The sequence below is a fragment of the Pleurodeles waltl genome, chromosome 9 (genome assembly GCF_031143425.1).
Source record: "Pleurodeles waltl isolate 20211129_DDA chromosome 9, aPleWal1.hap1.20221129, whole genome shotgun sequence".
In the NCBI taxonomy this organism is placed as follows: Eukaryota; Metazoa; Chordata; class Amphibia; order Caudata; family Salamandridae; genus Pleurodeles; species Pleurodeles waltl.
In genome coordinates this window covers 15,621,016-15,648,054 of record NC_090448.1, presented here as the reverse complement: position 1 = coordinate 15,648,054, position 27,039 = coordinate 15,621,016, and the positions used below count along the sequence as shown (strand labels likewise).

The window sequence follows — 27,039 nt, the reverse complement described above, 5'->3', positions numbered from 1 at the left end:
CGACAGGCTGCATCAGTAGCGAGGATCAGTACATAGTGAGTCTCAGGTGGGACAGAATGCATCAATACCAGGGATCAGTACACAGGGAGCCTCAGGGGTCACAGACTGCATCAGTACCAGCATCTGTACCAGGGATCAGTACACAATGAGCCTCAGGGGGGACAGACTGCATCAGTACCACCGGTCAGTACACAATGAGCCTCAGGGGGGACAGACTGCATCAGTACCAGGGATCAGTACACAGTGAGCCTCAGGGGGACAGACTGCATCAGTACCACAGATCAGTACACAGTGAGCCTGTACCAGGGATCAGTACACAGTGAGCCTCAGGGGGACACATTGCATCAGTACCAGGGATCAGTAAACATCAGTACCAGGGATCAGCACACAGTGAGCTCCGGGGGACAGATAGCATCAGTACCAGCATCTGTACCAGGGATCAGTACACAATGAGCCTCAGGGGGACAGACTGCATCAGTACCAGGGATCAGTACACAGTGAGCCTCAGGGGAACAGACTGCATCAGTACCACGGATCAGTACAAAGTGAGCCTGTACCAGGGATCAGTACACAGTGAGCCTCAGGGGGACACATTGCATCAGTACCAAGGATCAGTACACAATGAGCCTCAGGGGGGACAGACTGCATCAGTACCAGGGATCAGTACACAGTGAGCCTCAGGGGGACAGACTGCATCAGTACCAAGGATCAGTACACAATGAGCTTCAGGGGGACACATTGCATCAGTACCAGGGATCAGTACACAGTGAGCCTCAGGGGGACAGACTGCATCAGTACCAAGGATCAGTACACAATGAGCCTCAGGGGGGACAGACTGCATCAGTACCAGGGATCAGTACACAGTGAGCCTGTACCAGGGATCAGTACACATTGCATCTGTACCAGGGATCAGTACACAATGAGCCTCAGGGGGACAGACTGCATCAGTACCACAGATCAGTACACAGTGAGCCTGTACCAGGGATCAGTACACAGTGAGTCTCAGGGGGACACATTGCATCAGTACCAGGGATCAGTACACATCAGTACCAGGGATCAGCACACAGTGAGCTCAGGGGGACAGATAGCATCAGTACCAGGGATCAGTACACAGTGAGCCTCAGGGGGACACATTGCATCAGTACAGGGATCAGTACACATCAGTACCAGGGATCAGCACACAGTGAGCCTCAGGGAGACACATTGCATCAGTACACATCAGTACCAGGGATCAGCACACAGTGAGCTCAGGGGGACAGATAGCATCAGTACCAGGGATCAGTACACAGTGAGCCTCAGGGGGACACATTGCATCAGTACCAGGGATCAGTACACATCAGTACCAGGGATCAGCACACAGTGAGCTCAGGGGGACAGATAGCATCAGTACCAGGGATCAGCACACAGTGAGCCTCAGGGGGACATACTGCAAGTACCAGGGATCGGTACACAGTGAGCCTCAGGGGGACACATTGCCTCAGTACACATCAGTACCAGGGATCAGCACACAGTGAGCTCAGGGGGACAGATTGCCTCAGTACACATCAGTACCAGGGATCAGTACACAGTGAGCTCAGGGGGACACATTGCATCAGTACACATCAGTACCAGGGATCAGTACACAGTGAGCCTGTACCAGGGATCAGTACACAGTGAGCCTCAGGGGGACACATTGCATCAGTACCAGGGATCAGTACACATCAGTACCAGGGATCAGTACAGAGTGAGCTCAGGGGGACAGACCGCACCAGTACCAGGGATCAGTACACACTGGGGCTCCAGGGGGGCACATTGCATCAGTACCAGGGATCAGTACACAGTGAGCTCAGGGGGACAGATTGCCTCAGTACACATCAGTACCAGGGATCAGCACACAGTGAGCTCAGGGGGACAGATTGCCTCAGTACACATCAGTACCAGGGATCAGTACACAGTGAGCTCAGGGGGACACATTGCATCAGTACACATCAGTACCAGGGATCAGTACACAGTGAGCCTGTACCAGGGATCAGTACACAGTGAGCCTCAGGGGGACACATTGCATCAGTACCAGGGATCAGTACACATCAGTACCAGGGATCAGTACAGAGTGAGCTCAGGGGGACAGACCGCACCAGTACCAGGGATCAGTACACACTGGGGCTCCAGGGGGGCACATTGCATCAGTACCAGGGATCAGTACACATCAGTACCAGGGATCAGTACACAGTGAGCCTCAGGGGGACACATTGCATCAGTACCAGGGATCAGTACACATCAGTACCAGGGATCAGCACACAGTGAGCTCAGGGGGACAGACTGCATCAGTACCAGGGATCAGCACACAGTGAGCTCAGGGGGACAGATAGCATCAGTACCAAGGATCAGTACACATCAGTACCAGGGATCAGCACACAGTGAGCCTCAGGTGGACAGACTGCATCAGTACCAGGGATCAGCACACAGTGAGCTCAGGGGGACACATTGCATCAGTACCAGGGATCAGTACACAGTGAGCTCAGGGGGACACATTGCATCAGTACCAGGGATCAGTACACATCAGTACCAGGGATCAGCACACAGTGAGCCTCAGGGGGACACATTGCATCAGTACACATCAGTACCAGGGATCAGCACACAGTGAGCTCAGGGGGACAGACCGCACCAGTACCAGGGATCAGTACACACTAGGGCTCCAGGGGGACAGACTGCATCAGTACCAGGGATCAGTACACAGTGAGCTCAGGGGGACACATTGCATCAGTACAGGGACCAGTACACATCAGTACCAGGGATCAGTACACACTGGGGCTCCAGGGGGGCACATTGCATCAGTACCAGGGATCAGCACACAGTGAGCTCAGGGGGACATATAGCATCAGTACCAGGGATCAGCACACAGTGAGCTCAGGGGGACACATTACATCAGTACAGGGATCAGTACACATCAGTACCAGGGATCAGCACACGGTGAGCTCAGGGGGACAGATAGCATCCGTACCAAGGATCAGTACACACTGGGGCTCCAGGGGGGCACATTGCATCAGTACCAGGGATCAGCACACAGTGAGCTCAGGGGGACAGATAGCATCAGTACCAGGGATCAGTACACAGTGAGCTCAGGGGGACAGATAGCATCAGTACCAAGGATCAGTACACACTGGGGCTCCAGGGGGGCACATTGCATCAGTACCAGGGATCAGTACACAGTGAGCCTGTACCAGGGATCAGTACACAGTGAGCCTCAGGGGGACACATTGCATCTGTACCAGGGATCAGTACACAATGAGCCTCAGGGGGACAGACTGCATCAGTACCACGGATCAGTACACAGTGAGCTCAGGGGGACAGATAGGATCAGTACCAAGGATCAGTACACACTGGGGCTCCAGGGGGGCACATTGCATCAGTACCAGGGATCAGCACACAGTGAGCTCAGGGGGACACATTGCATCAGTACACATCAGTACCAGGGATCAGTACACACTGGGGCTCCAGGGGCACACTGCACCAATGCCAAGGACCAATACACACGATCACACATCAGAAAGTTCTGCAGTCTTGTCCCTGCACCACCTGCCGGCCGGTTATAGAAGGTGCAGCCCTGTGACCTGCCCTCCAGGTGTAGTATGCAGGGGCCACAGCAGCACTGGGGACCGTGAGGCCAGTAAGGGTCACTCTTTCTGGCTGAGGCTGGGTCTGGCCCAGGGGTCACTCATTAGACCTCAGATCACGTGTTTCTCCAGAGCTCTGCAACAAACAGAAGTCAGTGGGCACCATGAAAGCACTTTCTTTACAGAGCTTATGGCGGAAGGGAAGGCTGACCTGGTATCCGGACACGGGGCACCCTGGACCCCACTGGCTCAGTGAGCGGAATAATATTATTGTGCAGTGCACAGCTTTGGGTCACCAGCGCGCGTTAAAGAAACAAATACGCTTACCAATGTGCTAGAAAAGCTAGAGAGGTGGCCTTAAGGCGCACGGATAGCGCACAGATATCCGTAGTGCACAAGCGGCGCACGGATATCCATAGTGCGAAGGTGGCGCACGGATATCCGCAGGTCACAGACAGCACACAGCCCTGCACAGGTAACGCACAGATATCCATAGTGCACAGGCAATGCACAGATATCCGTAGTGCACAGGCAGTGCATGGATATCCGTAGTCCACAGGAAGTGCACGGACCTGCACAGATAGCGCAAAGATATCCGTAGTGTACAGGTAGTGCTCCGATATCTGTAGTGCACAGGTAGTGCACAGATAGCCGTACTGCAAAAGTAGCACACAGATAGATATCCGTAGTGCACAGGCAGTGCTCCGATATCAGTAGTGGAAAGGCAGTGCACAGATAGCCGTAGTTTAAAGGCAGCGCACGGATAGATATCCGTAGTGCACAGGCAGCGCACAGATATAAGTAGTGCACAGGCAGCGCACAGATATCCGTAGTGCACAGGCAGCGCACAGATATCCGTAGTGCACAGGCAGCGCACAGATATAAGTAGTGCACAGGCTGCGCACGGATATCCGTAGTGCACAGGGAGCGCACAGATAGATATCCGTAGTGGACAGGCAGCGCACGGATATAAGTAGTGCACAGGCAGCGCACGGATATCTGCAGTGCACAGGCAGCGTACGGATATCCACAGGTCACAGGCAGCGCACGGATAGATATCCAAAGTGCACAGGCAGTGCACAGATAGCCGTAGTGCACAGATAGCCGTAGAGCACAGGTAGTGCACAGATAGATATCCGTAGTGCACAGGCAGCGCACATGCCTGCACAACTAACGCACAGATATCCCTAGTGCACAGGTAGTGCTCTGATATCTGTAGTGCACAGGCAGTGCACAGATAGCCGTAGTGCACAGGCAGCGAGCGCACAGATAGCCGTAGTGCACAGGCAGCGCACAGATAGATATCCGTAATGCACAAGCAGCGCACAGATACAAGTAGTGCACAAGCAGCGCACAGATATAAGTAGTGCACAGGCAGCGCACATAGATCCGAAGTGCACAGGACGAGGAACGGTGAAGTCGGGGGAGCCGCCCCCCCCCCCCCTAGGGATACAGGTGAGATACGGTTCACCTGTGTGGTCCAAAGGAGGTTCAGGACAGAAAGGGATCCTGTCACATTGATTTATGGATGATGAATAAATCTTATTAAAATGGTTTTTTATAAACATGTTTTGAAGATTGATTTTTGCAGGTGAATTATTACTGTCTGTGTTTTATGAAATAATTGGTAAAAGATAGAAGTAAAAATCCTTCCAACAAATAAGTTTTTGTCGGTCTGCTGTAGCAGGTGTTGGGGTGAGGGCTCTCTGGTGGTCTCCGAGTTCTAATCCGTAGTGCACAGGTACTGCTCCAATATCTGTAGTGCACAGGCAGCGCACAGATATCCGTAGTGCACAGGCAGCGCATGGATATCCGTAGTGCACAGGCAGCGCACGGATATAAGTAGTGCGCAGGCAGCGCACGGATATCCGCAGTGCACAGGAAGTGCACAGAATTCTGTAGTGCACAGGCAGCACACAGATATCCATAGTGCACAGGCAGCGCACAGATATCCATAGTGCACAGGCAGCGCACAGATATCCATAGTTCACAGGCAGCGCATAGATATCCGTAGTGCACATTCCAACCCACAGACCCATGCTCACACTATCCCCATATACCACCCCACAGACTAATGCCCACCCCACCCTCACATTCCACCCCACAGACCCACGTTCACCCGCCCTCACATCCCACCCCACAGACCCATCCTCACATTCCACCCCACAGACCCACCCTCACCCCATCCCTACATCGCACCCCACAGACCCATGCTCAACCCACCTTCACATACCACCCCACAGACCCATGCTCACCCCACCTTCACATCCCACCCCACAGACCCACGCTCACATCCCACGCCACAGACCCACGCTCACCCACCCTCACAGACCCATCCGCGCTTTCCACCCCACAGACCCATGCTCACCCCATCCCCATATACCACCCCACAGACCCACGCTCACCCCATCCCCATATACCACCCCACAGACCCACGCTCACCCCACCCTCACATCCCATGCCACAGACCCATGCTCACTCCATCCCCATATACCACCCCACAGACCCACGCTCACCCCACCCTCACATCCCACGCCACAGACCCACGCTCACCCGCCCTCACACCCCAGACCCATCCACACATTCCACCCCACAGACCTTTGCTCACTCCATCCCTATATACCACCCCACAGACCCATGCTCACCCCACCTTCACATACCACCCCACAGACCCATGCTCACCCCATCCCAATATACCACCCCACAGATCCATGCTCACCCCACCTTCACATACCACCCCATATACCCATGCTCACCCCACAGACCCATATACCACCCCACAGACCCATGCTCACCCGACCCCATATACCACCCACAGATCCATGCTCACCCTACCTTCACATACCACCCCACAGACCCATGCTCACCCGACCCCATATACCACCCCACAGATCCATGCTCACCCCACCTTCACATACCACCCCACAGACCCATGCTCACCCCACAGACTCATATACCACCCCACAGACCCATGCTCACCCGACCCCATATACCACCCCACAGATCCATGCTCACCCCACCCTCACATTCCACCCCAGACCCACGATCACCCCACCCTCACATCCCACCCCACAGACCCACGGTCACCCGCCCTCACATCGTACCCCACAGACCCATCCGCACATTCCACCCCAGAACTATGCTCACCCCTTCCCCATATACCACCCCACAGACCCATGCTCACCCCACCCCATATACCACCCCACAGACCCATGCTCACCCCACCCCATATACCACCCCACAGATCCATGCTCACCTCATCCCCATATACCACCCCACAGACCCATGCTCACCCCACCCCATATACCACCCCACAGACCCATGCTCACCCCATCCCCATATACCACCCCACAGACCCATGCTCACCCGACCCCATATACCACCCCACAGACCCATGCTCACCCCACCCTCACATTCCACCCCACAGACCCACGCTCACCCCACACTCACATCCCACCCCACAGACCCACGCTCACCCCATCCCCATATACCACCCCACAGACCCATGGTCACCCAATCCACTGCCACCCCACAGACCCATGGTCACCCGACCCCATATACCACCCCACAGACCCATGGTCACCCCACCTTCACATTCCACCCCACAGACCCATGCTCACCCGCCCTCACATCCCACCCCACAGACCCACGCTCACCCCATCCCCATATACCACCCCACAGACCCATGCTCATTCCATCCCCATATACCACCCCACAGACCCATGCTCACCCCATCCCCATACACCACCCCACACTCATGCTCACCCCACCTTCACACACCACCCCACAGATCCATGCTCACCCAACCCCCATATACCACCCCACAGACCCATGCTCACCCCACACTCACATCCCACCCCACAGACCCACGCTCACCCCATCCCTACATCGCACCCCACAGACCCATGCTCACCCCACACTCACATACCACTCCACAGATCCATGCTCACCCAACCCCCATATACCACCCCACAGACCCATGCTCACCTCACACTCACATCCCACCCCACAGACCCACGCTCACCCCACCCTCACATCCCACCCCACAGACCCACGCTCACCCGCCCTCACATCCCACCCCACAGACCCACGCTCACCCCACCCTCACATCCCACCCCACACATCCATGCTCACACAATCCCCATACACCACCCCACAGACCCATGCTCACCCCACCCTCACATTACACCCCATAGACCCACGCTCACCCCACTCTCACGTCACACCCCACAGACCCACCCTCACCCCATCCCTACATCGCACCCCACAGACCCATCCCCACATCCCACCCCACCCGAGTACCATGGCTTGAAGTCTTGGCTCAGACCAGAGATTCTTTCCTGCTCACATCCGTGCTCCCCCAGCCCCCTCCCCCACGAGGGGCTGGGGGGGGGGGGTATTCAGCGGCAGCAGCTGTTCCTCTAAGCCTGAATGAAGACATGCCCAGCCCCCTCCCACCCCTGAGACCATTCACAGCCCCCGCACAATGGGAACAAAGGGCCGCCCCTCCCCCACCAGCGCCCCACTGCAGGACGGGCACCCAGACAGCAGCGCAGAGGCATCTCAGCCCCCCCCCCCCCCCCCCACCCACGGGACAGTAACAACAGCCCAGGCCTCTAGGAGCTTCCCGAAGTAACAGTACAAGCATGGCGAGGATCACACAGTGTTACACACAGAACAGGTGCATGATGGGGTGTTTATGCCATTGTGGGAATGGTGATTGTTAACAACACAGGTTACACCACAGACATCCAGGAAACAAATGCAACTTGTGGTTTGTGGTTGTAAAGTTGTATAAACACCGCCCCCGCCCGCCAGGCTCGTCGCCTACAGATCAGTTCCAGGATTAGTTGCCAATTAGCGGACTGCAGGCTGGACGGGGTGTGGCTAACGCACTATTTTAGGGTTAACCAGGTGTATTAGAAAAGTAGAAACAGCAGCAGCGCCTGGAAACGACAGAAGAGGGACACGAAGCGCTAAATGAAGCACACGCTGCTCTTGCCATTTCAAGGATTTTCACCCTGCTCCAGTCTAAGTGCAAAAGTCAAAGAAATCCTCTGGAGTCTGGCTTATTGTAAAGTATTGTGATACTTATATAGCGCTTACTGCCACCGTGAACATAAGAAATACCACAGAGGTGCTGCCGAGCTGCTCAAAGCTGAATACCACAAACCGTCCCCCTGTCTCACACCTCTTCATCCATCACCCTGCTAGGCGCTACGTCCTATCACCGCCCCTCGGCGGTCACTGTCACGACATGAAAACACTTCCCACCCAGGATCAAAACAAAGAGCACACACTCCCAACCACACATCACACGGCGGGGCGTGGTAACGATGTACGCAGGCGCTATACTAAATGTTGTCGTACCATGCAATAGAGCTAAAGGTTGCGCTGATGGATAGAAAACATGACAGCTATCACACACAGAGTGGACTCTAGGAGCTAGACAGTCAGAGGTGCGGCAAGTGCCAGCTACAGAACTTCAGAACTCCACAAGGATTACTACAAACACGTCATCACTTAAAGCAACAGCGACAGGCGCTTTGAACCGCTGAAGTTTCCAGCCTGGGAGCATCGGTCATAAATGTCTTAGCCTCATCGCAACCTCAAGACAGACCAAAGCCCAGCTGGTCCCTTTAAAGTTCTCAAGCCAGACCTAAGAACATCCTGCATGACGTCAGGTATGTGGAAGGGCGAGGAAGTGTGCACATGCACTTATATTTAAGGGCTGTTCCATATAGGATCTAGAAAAGTGTGCGAAGTTAATGTTATAAGGCGCTTATAGAGTGCGCCTACACCGAAAGGTCTCTTGGCGCTTAGGTAGAGGAAGCCGCAGCTGGCAATTAGAGTTAGCCATAAGCTTTTCTGGACAGATAAGAGTTTTCGGAAACCCACACAGTAGGCTAATATCGGGGAACAGTGTTCCAAATCTGGGGAGCCGCTGAAAGAATAGCCCCACCCAGCCTCTTCCTGTGGCTTCGTGGAGCAGTTCACCGGTTCAGGTAAGCGCATCGAGGATGACCACTGGGGTTGCAGCGCTGAACTCTAGAGGACGAAAAGGCCGGATTTTTATCATGAACACATTTAAAAAGAATACATCCCGGTTTAAAAACAGTCCTCTGGTCTACAGGAGCCAATGTAGCTTGTCCAAGGGGGGTTAGTGAGGCAGTGTCTCGGCTGAGGACAACCCACCTGGGCCGCCTGGTTTGGGGCTACGTGCAGCCTGTGGTTTACACCTGTGGGGGTCCCAGGTAGAGAGCATTGTCAGTCTATCGGGACATCACTAGGGCAATGATAACTTGAACGACAGCTTCAAAGCTGAATTATCTCCTTGGAGAAAGCACGAGGAAGTCATGGAGAAATCCTCACCAAAGAGGTCCCCAAGGCTTTTCACCACTTTAAGGGGAGACCCCATCTGCGAACGCCAGGAGGAGGGGCTCCACTGTTGCAGTTTACTCTCGGAACCACAATCTCCATTTTGTCAGACTTTAACTTTAACTGATGGCTGATACATAACATGGTGTCTGGATTCAGGGGCGTGGTCAGTGGTGAAAATCGGACGCAGATCATCCGCCTAGTTGTAAACCGCTACCTTCCGCTGCTGGAGGGGGTGTATCCGTGCGCCAATGTAGACGGAACAAGTGAGGATCCCTGAGGGACTCCACAATTAACTGGACCCTTTAAGGAAGGATTCCATCCAAACAGGGGTCACACCCTGCAGGTCTGCGGGCCAAATGACGGACCAGGGCCTGTGTGACGCCTCCATTGGCTTCTTTCCTCGTACCCTCCATTGCCTAAAGTTCAGGAACAAAGTCACCAAGAACAGCAGCAAAATAAGGAGTAGAACAGAGCAAACTACGCTATAAGAGTTGGAAAGACCAAAGACGGGTATGAAAATGCAGTAACTTACACAGAATAACAGATGGAGCTTGGACATAATATTTATAACAAGATTCTCCAGGTGCTCAGCCTTGTTTCTCAGTTCTGTAGGAGGAGGTCGCTTGCGTTCTCCGGGTGCTCAGCCTTGTTCTTGAGTTCTGTGAGAGGTGTTCTATTGTGTTCTCCGGATGCTCAGCCTTGTTTTGGGGTTCTGTAAGAGGTGTTCTCTTGCGTTCTCCGGGTGCTCAGCCTTGTTCTTAAGTTTTGTGAGAGGTGTTCTCTTGCGATCTCCGGGTGCTCAGCCTTGTTCTTGAGTTCTGTAAGAGGTGTTCTCCTGCGTTCTCCGGGTGCTCAGCCTTGTTCTTGAGTTCTGTAAGAGGTGTTCTCTTGCGTTCTCCGGGTGCTCAGCCTTGTTCTTGAGTTCTGTGAGAGGTGTTCTCCTGCGTTCTCCTGGTGCTCAGCCTTGTTCTTGAGTTCTGTAAGAGGTGTTCTCCTGCGTTCTCCGGGTACTCAGCCTTGTTCTTGAGTTCTGTGAGAGGTGTTCTATTGTGTTCTTCGGGTGCTCAGCCTTGTTTTGGGGTTCTGTAAGAGGTGTTCTCTTGCGTTCTCCGGGTGCTCAGCCTTGTCCCTGAGTTCTGTGAGAGGTGTTCTCCTGCGTTCTCCGGGTGCTCAGCCTTGTTCTTGAGTTCTGTGAGAGGTGTTCTATTGTGTTCTTCGGGTGCTCAGCCTTGTTTTGGGGTTCTGTAAGAGGTGTTCTCTTGCGTTCTCCGGGTGCTCAGCCTTGTCCCTGAGTTCTGTGAGAGGTGTTCTCCTGCGTTCTCCGGGTGCTCAGCCTTGTTCTTGAGTTCTGTGAGAGGTGTTCTCCTGCGTTCTCCAGGTGCTCGGCCTTGTTCTTGAGTTCTGTGAGAGGTGTTCTCCTGCGTTCTCCGGGTACTCAGCCTTGTTCTTGAGTTCTGTGAGAGGTGTTCTCCTGCGTTCTCCTGGTGCTCAGCCTTGTTCTTGAGTTCTGTGAGAGGTGTTCTGCGTTCTCCTGGTGCTCAGCCTTGTTCTTGAGTTCTGTGAGAGGTGTTCTCCTGCGTTCTCCGGGTACTCAGCCTTGTTCTTGAGTTCTGTGAGAGGTGTTCTCCTGCGTTCTCCAGGTGCTCGGCCTTGTTCTTGAGTTCTGTAAGAGGTGTTCTCCTGCGTTCTCCGGGTACTCAGCCTTGTTCTTGAGTTCTGTGAGAGGTGTTCTATTGTGTTCTCCGGATGCTCAGCCTTGTTTTGGGGTTCTGTAAGAGATGTTCTCTTGCGTTCTCCGGGTGCTCAGCCTTGTTCTTGAGTTCTGTGGGAGGTGTTCGCTTGCGTTCTCCGGGTGCTCAGCCTTGTTCTTGAGTTCTCCGGGTGCTCAGCCTTGTTCTTGAGTTCTGTGGGAGGTGTTCTCCGGATGCTCAGCCTTGTTTGTGAGTTCTCTAGAAGGAGGTTGCTTATGTTCTCGTGGTGCTAAGCGTTGTTTTTTCAGTTCTGCAAGAGGTGTTCACTTGCATTCTCCGGATGCTAAGCCTTGTTTCTGAGTTCTGTGAGAGGTGTTCTCTTGCGTTCTCTGGGTCCTTAACCTTTATTTGTGTTCTCTACAAGGTGTTCTCTTGCTTTCTCTGGGTGCTCGGCCTTGTTCTTGAGTTTTGTAGGAGGTGTTCTCTGGCGCTCTCCGGGAGATTAGCCTAATTTTGGAGTTCTCCAAGAGGTGTTTTCTTGTGTTCTCCAGGTGTTCTGCCTTGTTTTGGAGCGCTGTGTGGGCTGTTCTCTTGCATTCTCCAGGTGCCTAGCCTTGTTTTTGAGTTCCATTAGAGGTGGTCTCTTGCATTCTCCCAAACCTTCAGCCTTGTTCTTGAGTTCTGTGAGAGGTGTTCTCTTGTATTCTCCAGGTGCCTAACCTTGTTTTTGAGTTCTGTAGGAGGAGGTCTGAGTTGCTATTGGGCATTTCTTGACCTGAGCCCAAATCTCTTTATCTTAATCCAGTGGTAAATGTGTTTTGGAGCTTTCTGTCAGCAGTTGGGCTCAGGTCAGGGACTTTGGGTGTTTGTGTGTTATTTATAAGGGAAGTATCCCTCAACCATCCTGTCCCTCAAACCCTTTTGTGACTATATGATGTCATTTCTTGCCCTGTTGATGTGTTTGTGGAAGTTCAGGTGATTATCGTGAACGCACCAAAGTGGGCCTGAGCTTCTAATAGTGGTCTGGATGCAATTTAAGTACTGGTGGGCTGAAGCCGGCTGTGAAAAGAGGAGAATGGGAACAACCTCAGTTTCATTGGGGTTGACTGAGGTGGCGTGAAGTCCTGCAGAACTGTACGATGTTGAGTATGGAAGCAGGAGAGGGATGGTTACCGGGAGAAGAAACCTTCAGATACAGCTGAGCATCATCAGCATATTGGTGCCTTGGCCCTCTTGCGAAGGTGCTGCATGGAACACTGTTTGTGTTCTACATTTCTAAATTCTTCCCTCATGTATCCCTCCTTTGACTCCTCCCAAACCTCATTTTACTCAGGGGTGTGGAATTTATTAAAATATCTACTTGTCCGGGGGACAGGTTGCTTCTCAAATCTACTTGTCCTGTAAAAAGATCTACTTGTCCCTTTGGTGCCATGTAGTGTGGCGACAAATTATGGCAGCAATTAATAGCCTCTCTGATTATGCCAGGGCTACTACCATAGTAGGGTTTGAATACTTGCAGTTTCAATTCCTACTGTAGCAATTTCCTTATTTTGCCACCTTTCTGCAGATCTGCATACTGGGGCTGGAGGAAACAGTAAGCAATAGTTCCAGGGCTGGAATGCCTTTGAGTCTGCAAGCCTACTAACCTGCATGTTTTAAAGATTTTTACCAGCTTCTCTCGAATATTTTCCCATAATAAGAAAGGTTAGACATTTACTCCGGACAATAGCAGAATTAGAACTTCTTCCAGAGTTGGGAAGAAAGTGGCTGGAGGGAAAATGAACTTGCAAATGCTCAATAGATTTTCACATGAGCAAATCTACACATCGTATTTACCCATGCTAAAATACAGTTCACAAATATTTTACAGGGGTACAACATATACCATGGGTGCACTTTTGTGACTTTCTTTAAAAATTTGGGGCCACATGTAGGTAGGTTCAGATTTGTGACCTGCAAATTGCGAGTCGCAAATCCGAATGTAGGATGGTGTCCTTGACACCATCTGTGAGTCGCAAGGGCTTCGCAAATGCCCACCTCATGAATAATCATGAGGTGGGTCGCAATTTGCGACCCCCTCGCGAATGGTGGCCTGCTGGAGACAGCAGACCATCATGTCTGTGACTGCTTTTCAATAAAGCAGTTTTTTTTTGTAATGCAGCCCGTTTTCCTTAAAGGAAAACAAGATGTATAACAAAAATGAAACGTTTTCGTTTCATTTTTTCAGAGCAGGCAGTGGTCCACAGGACCACTGCCTGCTCTGAAAAAATGTTTACAGTGACATTCACAATGGGGAAGGGGTCCCATGGGGATCCCTTCCCTTTTGTGAAAGTGTTAGCACCCATTTGAAATGGGTGCAAACTGCGATTGGTTTGCGCCCGCGGTCACAAAACAATCCTACATTGCACTGCGAGTCGCAATTAGGAAGGGAACACCCCTTACTAATTGCGAGTCACAAACCCGTTTTGTGATTCGGTAACCAGGTTACTGAATCGCAAAACTGGGTTTGTGCATCGCAATGTGCTTTTTGCATGTCGCAAACAGCGAAAGTCGCTGTTTGCGACATGCAAAAAGCTACCTACATGTGGGTCTTGGTCCCTAATTAGGTCTGGTGTGAACAAAGACATTTTGTTTTTAATAAACTTCTATTTCTCTCTCTTTCGGCTGGCTTTACTGTGAGTGATCGCATTCTGCTCTTCCACAAGGAGCATATTGCCACACAAAGTAGTTTTGTTCAGTGTCAGGAACTACAGTGGCAATCAGTGACATAAACGAAACTGGAGGGTGCCCCTTTGCAAAGAACATGGAGGAGCCCCCTCTCCAGACTCACTCAGGGCAGGTGATGTGCTGAAGGGGCCCCCTGGAGGGCGGCTGCGGGCCTTTGTTATGCCGCTGGTGGCAACGTGTGCTTTTAGAGTTCAAAAACTTTTTGGGGGGGTTTTGCCAGTGTTTGTTACAATGTTGAGGGCCTGGTAGCTCCCACAACAATAAAGTGTTACAAAAGCCATGTCAAAACAAGACACGCATTGATGAAACTAAAAGACTTATAAAAATATGTCAGATCAGTTGGCTTTGTCAGTGTTTGTTTATTTTCATGCTTCCTATAATCGTGTTGAAAATGGTTACACTGATTTTCCATTAGAAATATTTTTGGGAAATACTAGCATGCATCAACACATTTTACTAAATGACACTTCATTTGCATATAATCAGAGAGCATTCTGGGAGCATTATACTTAGCCTCTTAGCCTAAACTTTTCAAACATGTATGTACACGTATTTTTTTTTGTACTGGAACCAACGTCAGTAGTGAAGTGTGACCTTAAAACATTTATTTACAGCACTCACTCTAATAATGAAGACTTTCAAATAATGAACCATAAATACAAGTTGGAACAGCATTATCTTTTGGAAACACATTACCTCAACTGCAGAGAGTTCCATGCTTTGTAAACAGGCAGCCAAAGGGTTTGTGCTGCAGGGGGTTGGGCCTACTTGTCCCAAGGACAAAACAAACATAAAAACTTGTTGCCCTTGACCCCAAACAAGATGTCCTGGGCGTTGGGCGATAGGAATTCCACATCCCTGTTTTACTACAATGATCTCCCAAATAACACTTTATAGACTCTTCCCTCTTCTGTCCCTCCATTATGCTATTCAATCCAACTAACAGACACAGCTCAGATTCACTCATGTTTCCTAATCTAATCCGGCACTAATCCTTTTTGGGTTGCGGAGTAGCGTGGTACCCTCTGAAAAGCACTTCAACACCTTGAGTGGGGTAGTAAGCGCTATATAAATACAATATGGCAGACTCTTTAATAAAGTTTCCCTGAGGTTCAGTATCAAGGCTGGAGAAGAGTGCAGAGGGCCTGAACCCCTTGTGAAGTTTGAGGCAGAGCCGTCTAGCTTGATCAGTTGACAGCGGAGAGGCAGACAGGGCTTACACCAGACCAGTACCTTGACTTCACCACCATCCATCCAGGATCCAGAACCGAGCACGTAAAGTGCAGAGATGTGGAATAAGCAAGTAAACCCCATGTACTAGAGCACAGGTGTGGGCACCGGCTGATGGTGCAGCTGGTATATGTTCAATATGCTGAGGGCTCGCAAGGGCTGCCAGGGAGTTCTACCAGGATGGGGGGTTTGTTGTTAAATAATCCAAGAAAGGTACCCAGCACCAATACGTGTGCACCAGTTGTACTCCAAGCATGGTAGCCTGCGAGACCCCGGTTCTGCTTGTCTGTAACATTTCTTAAGTGTGTCACACTATGTTAAGGGTAAACCCTGCACTAACATAATACAAAAAAAATAAAAAAACACAGTGACCAAGTTTACCCTCAACTAGAAACCAGAAGGCAGCCTCTGGTGCCCTCAGCTGGGGCTGTTTTCGTTTCTGGACTATGTTGAGGTCCATGTAGGCCCCCGTGATCTGCTGTGTTGCTCCAGATGTGTCCTAATCCCTTGTGTAGACCTCCTTCCGGCACTCTGTGGTCAGTCAGCCCCTGGTAGGTGAGGGCTCTTTGGCCCCTTCCTTTGACTTCTTTCAATTAATTGATCAAGATTTTGTAAAGCACAGCAAATCACCTGTGAGGGTCTCAAGGCGCTGGAGTTTCTAGCTGCTTTGCGGTGCTCTGTTCATCCGAAACAATCCGATCCATCTGACACACTGACTGTGTTAGTTCTCATTTCTGTGAATACCATTTCTGGCTAGATCTAGGGAAAAGGAGTTGTTAGAGGCTCTGTGATGTCAAGTTCTTATATTCTGATATGTGATGGCCCTGTGTAATGCCAGTTTCTTTCTGTGTCCCAAACAGTACACCTCAGGGCAACCTTGGTACATTCATCCACAAAACAACACCTCATTGTGATTAGGTTCTGCCAATTAGGCAGCCGTGCCCAGGCTGGCACCGGTGCAATATGAGACGGCCTGGCACCAGGGGCAGGGCACAGAGGCATGTACCACCTATTCAAGAACATAACAACCAGAACAGAACCCGAGAAAGGAAAGCCAGGGTGGGAAATTATACCTCTTTGTGTCTCTAAAAGAAAACATAGGAGCAGGCTGTGCCCCGAGGCGCTGCCCAGCCTCGGGATCACATCAGACTTTCTCCAAGCAGGACCCGGTTCAGAGTATGTTCTCCATGGAAGCCACACGGATCAGGACATGTTAACCTTGCAGGGTTCATATCGGTGGATTCACCGGTCCTAGCATGTGCTCCTGCAGAACGCACAGACCGTCCTTGCATGAGACCTTCTATATGGTATGAAAATGTTGTAGGTCTATGCACACACCCAACCCCTTGAAAGAGCAAAGTTTTTAACAGGGATGTAATTCACAACAGCAAAAACAGCCCTTGCATCCCGTTCCTGATCAACCTCCGCAGCTCTCAACACCATCAACCATCCAGCATTGATTCAGGTCCTGAAAACTGGCCTCTGCTTCAGCAGCACAAACCTACAATGTTTGCATCCTACATCAGCAACCAACAGCAATATCTTGATAGGAACTACCTGATCTCATACTCTTCGTCACCTTCGGGGTCCCCCAAGACTCCATCATTTTCAACTTTTATTTGGCAGTGGTGGGAGCCATCCTTGTTGACAGGTTAACACCAAAGTTCCCCAGTATCCTGACATCACCCAACTGTATCCCAACAGCTCCTCGACCAACCACATACAGAGACTCAAAGTCCGCCTCGAACATCTTCAAACCTGGATATCAACAAACTACCTGGTGCTAAACCCCACAAGGACTGATCATTCCTGTTAGCCAACAATGGCAAACATTCCCTGTTTCAGTCATGGCTCTCCAACTCAAACCTAACAGGTTCCATGCCCCAACTGGCAGAACAGGTCAAACCCCGCGTGTCCCCCCTAAACTTGACCCTCTCACTCAAAACATTGACAAGAAGACCAGAACAACAAGGCTCCAACTCTCTCTCCTCAAAAAAAGTTAAACATTTTCTCCCAGGAGTAGGATGGCACAAGGATCTTGTCAAAAGGATGTAGTCGAAAGCCTATATGACTTGCTGACAAAGGTTGGATGAACAGGCCAGGTCTATCTAGCATATGGGAGGTTGTGTCAAACCTCTGGCTCCAAGAACACATTATCAAGAAGACCATAACAGTCTGGTTCCAACTCTCCCCTGAAAAAAGTAAAATTGTAAAATTAACTTTTACAATTAAAAGTAAAATTGTTTCTCCAGGAAAAGATTTCAAAACAACAGCCTAAGTCCCATTTCTCTCCCACTTAGATGGAGGCAATGTCCTGCTCAACAAGATCCCAGCGACTGCTCTCACTCCCCTAGAAGGCATCCGACACGCACCGTTCAAGGTGCTGAAAAAATCTGAACAAATGCCACATGCCACATATACTCCGTGGTCCAGCCTTCCCCTACAGCATGAGATGACCTGTTGTCACACAAAAGAGCCTCCTCCTGACTTCTTCCTTCCCCTACAGGATGAGATGACCTGTTGTCACACAAAAGAGCCTCCTCCTGACTTCTTCCTTCCCCTACAGCATGAGATGACCCGTTGTCACACAAAAGAGCCTCCTCCTGACTTCTTCCTTCCCCTACAGCATGAGATGACCCGTTGTCACACAAAAGAGCCTCCTCCTGACTTCTTCCTTCCCCTACAGGATGAGATGACCTGTTGTCACACAAAAGAGCTTCCTCCTGAATTCTTGAATTCTGCAAGAAACTGAAGACCTGGCTTTTGATCCTTTCCGTAGCTCTACATCCTTGCCCGTCCCCGCCTCCCCATTGCCCCCCCCCACCCGCAGCTTCCCCTTGTACAGCGCTCCCTTGCTACCCATCTAGGTTTGTACTTTAGAAATACCAAACTATACAAACATGCAGTCACACAATGATGTGTACTGGTGTGTTTGAGACACTGCCAGTCTAGTAGTGGAACAGAATGTAAGAGGAAGAATGAACATGTTTACAATTGCCTTAGTGTGTGGTCCATCATTATATTCAGCCTGGATAGGTTGGAGCTTCCGGAACAGGCCGGGGCGTGCACCCTATGATGCCAGCGTCATGCCAACCTTTCAGCTTAGCTTGGGGATGCTGAACAATCCTCTGCAGTGACCGTTTAGGGCTAACCGAAGGGCACGCTGGACAGAGGCCGGTGGGTTATTGGCTAGTTCAGTGGTTCCCAACCTTTAAACTTCTGTAGACCCCCACATTATCATTACTGGAACCCAGGGCCCCCCACTTAATCATTAGTGGAATCCAGAGACACCTCACGGAGTCATTACTGGAAGCCGGGGCCCCCGGCCTAAAAAATGCTGATGATTTGAAACGCAAAACAATACACAGAAAATACAGGAACCAACAATCATCAAACAAATATAAGTAAAAACATAATTGTAATAGGAAGGTTTGAGCTTTTCTAAATCCAATTGAAGCCGCACATCGTCCATACTATGTTCTGTTTGATGCATCTGCTCCCGCGAATCAATCTGAGGACGCCAATTTAATTTTTAGCCTCCAACTAATTCCTTGACATTTACAGTACGTTTTCTAATTTTCAATTCTGCCTTTTGTCACTTTATTTACATACACATTAGTAATATGTTAATATTATTTCATTTTGTAAGTAGTCGCAGACCCCCAGTAGTCCCTTGACCACAGGATAGGAACAACTGGGCTAGTTGATATTGATCAGTGACAGAATATCGGAAACACAAATATTGTGTGGGCACAATATTATGTCCAAAATATCGAGGAGGTAAGTTCAAAGAGGTAAGAATAAATATACTATTCTTAACTTCAGATCTGTGTACCTTGAAGATATATGTATAGTTAAGGTACATATATGTGGAGTTATATATAGTAAAACTTTACTTTCCCACAGAAAAAGACCTTCACAATAGTCTTGCCCTCGATATTCTGTCCCACGATTTTTGTGTTCCCATATTTTGGCGAAACACTGTTGATATCGGGGAGCCGAGTTGTCCATCTAAGAAGAATTTAAAAATAATCTTTTAAAGTGCCTGGATGCCGGCCCTGCTGGTGAAAGGCACTTTAAGATGAGCGGACTCTAAAGTGAATCAACCCAGAATGGGACAGGCTCGATGAAGCATCATGGACTTGGTAGAAATGCTCTTGACTAGAACATACACGTACCTTATTACATGTCTACCCACAGCAGTATCCCAAACAGATCCCGCATGTCTCTGCCAGTAAAGCAGTGCACCCGCAACCTGTAAGAAGAGGTCCCACCATTTTTTCGAGATGTAAGATCTGCAGTGAGGATCTGGCCTGGGCATCCTTTCACTCGATGCAAGGTATCGGACCACACTGGCCAGTAGGTCCTTGAATTTAGTGATGGGCAGTGGCAGCCTCCAAAGAGGACCCTGTGGATGGTCAACCGAAGATGGCTTCCTCGTTGAACCCTTGGTTAGATCAGTTCAGGGCACCACACAGGTTTGATTTGAACGAGATTTATAAAGCACAACAAAGGCCCATGGGTCCCATGGGTATCTAGGTGCAAAGTCATACTCAACTTGATTCAAGGTTCAGACACTTGCTCTGCTCAATGGTCAAGTGCCTAGTGGGTCTACAGAACGGGAATTCTAAGAAGCTGCCTGGGCACCACAAGCGGGCAGCCCCAGGGGGCATCTAGAGGCACCGAGCATAGCCTCTATCCCAGGGGAAGTAAAGCAACACATCAGTTGTCGGGCTACATGGCTCACAACAGTATCTATCAAGCAGAACCAGAAACCGGAACTGCAAAGGTTACGTTGAACCTAAGTGCTCCAGATTCCCAGAACTCCAGCCCGCCTTCAGCACCGAGGCAGCTACCATTCAGGTACTCGATGACAGTCCCATATCATCTTCAAGGGTGACCCTTGCCTGCTGCCTGGACTAGATCTGTCAGCAGCATTCAACACCGTGGATCCTGCCAGGCTGCTAAAAGTGCCTGAACACAGAGAGGGCTTGGGCGGCCAAGTTCTGAGCTGGTCTTGATCCTACCTTTCTAGTCATAGAGAGATTATCACAGTAGATAGCAATTGATCCTCTGTCAATGGCGGTGACCCCATGGCTCCATCCTAGCGCCTGTTACTGTTTAATCTCTCTAAAGTCCCTTTCAACTGCACTAGGAGTTCAACACATCCTTCCATCAGTATGCTGATGTTACTGAGCTGTGCCTGACAACACCCTGCCTGAAGGACAGAAACACCTTCAAGGCCTACCTCTTAAAAATACAGCATTGGTAGTAGAAAGGGGACACATCTTCAGCACATGCACGAAGATGGCATGATCTCAGGATTTAGAAGAAACACGTCACCCCTACCAGTCGTATCATGAACAGTAACATCCCTGGTTTTCATCAACATTTCCTTGACCTCAATCAACAAACAAGATCAATCAGCAAGTTACTGCCTTCATGCTTTGAGGAAAAGAAAACATCTTCTGAGCTTCAACCTCCAAGCAAGACCCGCAGCTCACAACCTAACCATCTCCTGCCTCAGCTACATGGGTCTTCTAAGGGCTTCCCATGCCTCACTGAGGTGGTCTTACACGCTACTGCAAGGATGGTCTCCCCATCAAGGAAATCTGATCAGACAACTCCAGCCCGGCAGAAACTCCACCAGCCCCCTTTCCACAGCCTGAAATTTACAGCCACCACATTTAATCTATACAGTATATCAGTGGCTCGCAAAATTTTGAATTTTATCATTACTGGAGCCTGGGGACCCCCACTGAATCATTGGAATCCGGGGACACCCCCCACTGAGTCACTACTGGAAGCTGGGAACCCCGGTCTAAACATTGTTGATGATTTGAACTGCAAAGTAGTACACAAAAAAATTCAGAAACACGCATTCATCAAAAACATACACAAATGATAAAACATTGAATTTAATTTGCAAACAAATATAGATAAAGAATAAAAATTATTTTAATAGGAATACTGGAGCTTTTCTAAATGTAATTGAAGCCACTCATCGTGCGCACTGTTTTCTGTTTGATGCACCTGCAAAGCTCCCACGAATCAATCTCCGGATATTAATTTAATTTTTAGCCTCCAATTTCAAATTCCTTGACATTTACAGTACAGTATAACATGTTCAATTGTACATTAGCAGCTTTATGTACACTTCATTAATCTGTTAATATTATTTAATTTTCTAAGCAGTCGTGGACCCCCGAGGAGGCTTTGCGGACCCCCAGGGTCACCCAAACACAGGTTGGGAACCAAGCCAGTAGATTTTAATTTTAAAAGGAGAACTTCAAGAAGGCAGGGGTACAGCCCCTCCCCCTGCGTCTAACTTCACTGGCGCTCCTCAAGTGCTTTGAAGCCAGGCTCACACTCTAACCCCCGTACCCAGGTGCCTGGCACCACTGCCCACGCTGGCGCTGCATGTCTCACCTTCTAGGATGCCCAGTGCCCACCTGCTGTACATACAAGCCCCGTCCCTCTCCAGAGAGGGCTCCTGTGCCCTGAAGGTGCCCCGTCCCTCTCCAGAGAGGGCTCCTGTGCCCTGAAGGTGCCCCGTCCCTCTCCAGAGGGCTCCTGTGCCCTGAAGGTGCCCCGTCCCTCTCCAGAGAGGGCTCCTGTGCCCTGAAGGTGCCCCGTCCCTCTCCAGAGAGGGCTCCTGTGCCCTGAAGGTGCCCCGTCTCTCTTCAGAGGGCTCCTGTGCCCTGAAGGTGCCCCGTCCCTCTCCAGAGAGGGCTCCTGTGCCCTGAAGGTGCCCCGTCCCTCTCCAGAGGGCTCCTGTGCCCTGAAGGTGCCCCGTCCCTCTCCAGAGAGGGCTCCTGTGCCCTGAAGGTGCCCCGTTCCTCTCCAGAGAGGGCTCCTGTGCCCTGAAGGTGCCCCGTCCCTCTCCAGAGAGGGCTCCTGTGCCCCGTTCCTCTCCAGAGAGGGCTCCTGTGCCCTGAAGGTGCCCCGTCCCTCTCCAGAGAGGGCTCCTGTGCCCTGAAGCTGCCCCGTCCCTCTCCAGAGAGGGCTCCTGTGCCCTGAAGGTGCCCCGTCTCTCTCCAGAGGGCTCCTGTGCCCTGAAGGTGCCCCGTCCCTCTCCAGAGAGGGCTCCTGTGCCCTGAAGGTGCCCCGTCCCTCTCCAGAGGGCTCCTGTGCCCTGAAGGTGCCCACGCGTGTGGTTAATAGTCCGTGTTGGCACCTCTGTCCCCTGGCACTGACCCGCGGGATTGGTACATGGCAGTGACTCCCTCCTGTTCGGGGGATATTGAGAAATATTAGTGTTTTTAAATGGTGGTGTCGCCTCGTGTTCCTGGTCAGTGCTCCAGGTCGGCCTGAGGACGGGGCTATCCCGTGCCACCCCGTGTATAGAACTCCCCCTAGCCCCCCCGGACCCCAGGGCAGGGTGGGGGCGCCTGTCACCGGTGAAGAACCGAAGCCCCCGGAGGGTCGGTAACCTAGCTCCAGCCGAGGCCGCTAAAGGCGGGGCTGTGTCTGAAGCAACCCCAGCGCCCAGAGGAGGACACGCGCTAACGAGGCGCATGTACTGAACTGAGTAACCACCCCAGGGGTGGGTAAACCTGCCCCCGGAGCAGAGGGGTGAGGGAGGGCTGCTATGGGCCGCTAGAGCCCTACACATGTGCATGTGAAGTGCATGTATGAAGAGGTACGACAAACACAGGGTGTCTCCCCTGACGAACATGACAAGAGTCACCGCGATCCTGCCAGTACAGCGATAACACACATGACATGCTCCGGAGCAACATACATGCAGCCTACGTGTGCCATCCACGTATTAAAGCGAGTTATGGCATACATGCAACGTGTCATGGTCCACAGATCATACATGATCACAGAAGCCACACCCTATGGATACCACCAAAGACACTAAAAAGCCGACATACACTGCGCCCCGCAACACAATGTAAACATGACAGCGATCCACAGCTTACATACGCTGATCATACACCGACGGGTACCTCTTCAACACAATGCAAACATGCACAGACATGAGAGGGCACATACACGCGGTCATACACCAGAAGGGAACCCCAACACAATCCAGCCATGAAAATACATGACAGGATCCAGGGGCACACAGTCGACCTACACACCGGTCATACAGTGACGGGCATCTCAACACAATCCAGACATGAACATACATGACAGGAGCCAGGGCACACAACCGACATCCACCGGTCATACACCAGTGGGGAACCGCAACACACTGCAAACATGAACATACATGACAGGATCCAGGGGCCCACAGCTGACATACACCGGTCGTGCATGGGCAGGCACTCCTTAACCGGAAATGAAACATGCACATACATGACACCACCCAGAGATCTACAGTTGACATTAAGTGATCATACATGGTCGCCCTATGAAAGCACTGTGAACGCGCACATACGTGATGTGCTCTGGGGACCTAAAACTAACTGACAGTGTCAAAGCTTGAGATCCTTTCAGAAACATCAGTGAATGATTCACTGGGAATGACTCACTGTGTGCCCTTGGAGCTCAGGCCAGCACAAGGGGGTCGGCCCCCCAACCCGTCCAAACCGTGCAACATAGACACCCCACAAAGGGCAACAGCCAGGGTCCCGCCTGCAATGACTTCAAAGAGCAGCTAACATGCAGCAGTTATACTTAAAGGGCCCCCCTGCAAAGTACCCCTGGGGGCCCCCTCCCCTGGATCCAGTCAGGAGCCTGCCGCCCGTGCACAGTGTACTGCGCTGAGAGCCCCCCTGGACCCCCGACCCCGCCCGCACCGCGGGGGCCTTTGTTACGCCGCTAACATGACACATTACAATCCTTAAACACAGCTGCGGGAACATGTTAAACCCTACCGACGGTCCGGAACAAAGTGAACCGGGGCCCCAGCACCCCACGAATAATCATAAGAAAAAGGAAACATTTTGTTTTTAATGAATGCCGCGGTACTTTCATGTAACCAACAGTGAACAAAGTCCAATAAAAGACAACAAATACCAATAATAACAAGAATAAAGCGCCTGGTGCGGAGAGACCAGGCCGGCGCGCTGCCGGTGGGGGTCACCTTCAGCCCCTGGTGTGTGAGGGGAGGTGCCACCCATCACCTTGCTGCGGAGGATCACACCGATCGATCGGGTCTTTATCGACAAGGTGTGGTTCGGTGCCAAGGACGGCTCCGGTCTCTTCCCAGGTGAGACCTGGTGCCCCCCCCCCCCCCCCCCCATGCGCACCGAGGAGCCTGTGCCCGCTCCCGGGGGTGCTCAAAGAAGTCTAGGGGGCTCCGGTACCCAGTTTGCTTTGTCCATTACAATGACCATTTCCCACGGCCCTTTGTATACAGCTCAGGTGCGGAACCAGAGGGGGGGCGGGGGGGGGGGGGCATTTCTGGGGCATACCTCCATCTTCCACTTGACCCTCAAATATCTTAAGCACAACGCCCCCTCCCCCCCGTCACCTCACTGAAGTTAGGTGCAGGCGACAGTGAGGGGTAGATAGAGGTGGCAGGGGCAGTTGATGAGCTGGGGCAGGATGGGTCGAAGCCAGGGGCAAGTGCAGGGTTGGTAGGGGAGGGGGAAGGGTTAAGTGTGGGAGTGAGTGCAAGGGGAGTTGATATACGTGGGGAAGTGTGGGTCGAGGTTGATGAAGAGAGGGGCTGGGGAGGGCTGTGGGGTGATGAAGAGAGATAGGGGCAGATGGGGGATGATAGATGATAGGGGCAGATGGAGAGGGGTGAAGGCACCAGGGGGCGGTGCTCAGCTCTGCTCAGAGGAGAGCAGGTGGGCAGTAGGGTTCAGGGAGGGGGTGTCAGGGGCAGGTGAGGAAGGGTGATGGCACCAGGGGAAGGGGTGATAGGGGCAGGTGGGGGATGATAGGGGCAGATGGGGAGCAGGGAGGGGTGAAGGCACCAGGGGGAGGTGACAGGGGCAGGTGAGGAGGGGGAACAGGGGCAGGTGAGGAGGGGTGAGGGCCCCAGGGGGAGGGGTGATAGGGGCAGGTGAGGGCACCAGAGGGAGGGGAGATAGGGGCAGGTGAGGGATGATAGGGGCAGATGGGGAGCAGGGAGGGGTGAAGGCACCAGGGGGAGGTGACAGGGGCATGTGAGGGGGAGGTGACAGGGGCAGGTGAGGAGGGGTGACAGGGGCAGGTTAGGAGGGGTGAGGGCACCAGGGGGAGGTGATAGGGGCAGGTGGGGGGTGAGAGTTCCAGGGGGAGGGGGTGTCAGGGGCAGGTGAGGAGGGGTGAGGGCACCAGGGGGAGGTGATAGGGGCAGGTGGGGAGGTGAGGGCACCAGGGGGAGGTGACAGGGGTAGGTGAGGAGGGGTGAGGGCCCCAGGGGGAGGGGTGATAGGGAAAGGTGAGGGCACCAGAGGGAGGGGAGATAGGGGCAGGTGAGGGATGATAGGGGCAGGTGAGGGATGATAGGGGCAGATGGGGAGCAGGGAGGGGTGAAGGCACCAGGGGGAGGTGACAGGGGCATGTGAGGGGGAGGTGACAGGGGCAGGTGAGGAGGGGTGAGGGCCCCAGGGGGAGGGGTGATAGGGGCAGGTGAGGGCACCAGAGGGAGGGGAGATAGGGGCAGGTGAGGGATGATAGGGGCAGGTGAGGGATGATAGGGGCAGATGGGGATCAGGGAGGGGTGAAGGCACCAGGGGGAGGTGACAGGGGCAGGTGAGGAGGGGTGAGGGCACCAGGGGGAGGTGATAGGGGCAGGTGGGGGGTGAGGGCACCAGGGGGAGGGGGTGTCAGGGGCAGGTGAGGGCACCAGGGGGAGGTGATAGGGGCAGGTGGGGAGGTGAGGGCACCAGGGGGAGGGGGTACAGGTGTGAGGGCACCAGGGGGAGGTGCTCGGCTCTGAGGAGGGGGAGGTGACCCCAGGGGCACAGGAGGAGGAGGAGTGACTGCGCTGCCGGGTTTCCCACGCTGTTCTGCAGGGGCCGGGGGGCTCCCCGGACGCCCCCCGCAGCCCCGGGGTCTCCGGCCCCCTTACCTGCTGCGCTCCAGCCCCGGGGGAAGGTCCCATCCCGCTCCGGCGCCCTCGGCTCTCGGCTCCGGCTCCAGGCTGCCCTCTCTCCCGGCTACAGAGCGGACTGTGGCTGTGCGGGAGCCCCGCGGACCCGGGCCACGCCCACACAGGGACAGACCACGCCCCTCGGCCGCGGGCCACGCCCACACTGGCGCGCTCGCCCACCCTGGAGCGGGAGACACCCACGGAGCGCTCGGCCACGCCCCATAGCCTCAGGCCACGCCCACCCCAAGCGCGATCCGCACATCCGCGAGCGGGAGACACCCACAGAGCGCCAGGCCACGCCCACACAGCGCGACCGACCTATCCGCGTGCGGGAGACCGTCACACAGACAGGCCGCGCCCACGGATCGCTTCCATTCATGAGCGGCTGCTCCACGACGAGGCCACGCCCACATCGGAGCTCGAACCACCCATCCGC

General features: G+C 52.5%; 1 protein-coding gene across 2 annotated transcripts in view; it reads right to left on the bottom strand.

Annotated features, from left to right (window-relative positions):
• The window catches only part of PLXNB1 (plexin B1), a 363,371-nt gene extending 336,657 nt beyond the window's left edge, over positions 1-26,714 (bottom strand). For both annotated transcript variants that reach the window (XM_069206118.1, XM_069206119.1), the window contains exon 1: positions 26,583-26,714. The gene's annotated coding sequence lies outside the window, so the exon portion shown is untranslated. The remainder of the gene's footprint in view (positions 1-26,582) is intronic.
• Positions 26,715-27,039: the final 325 nt, after the last annotated feature.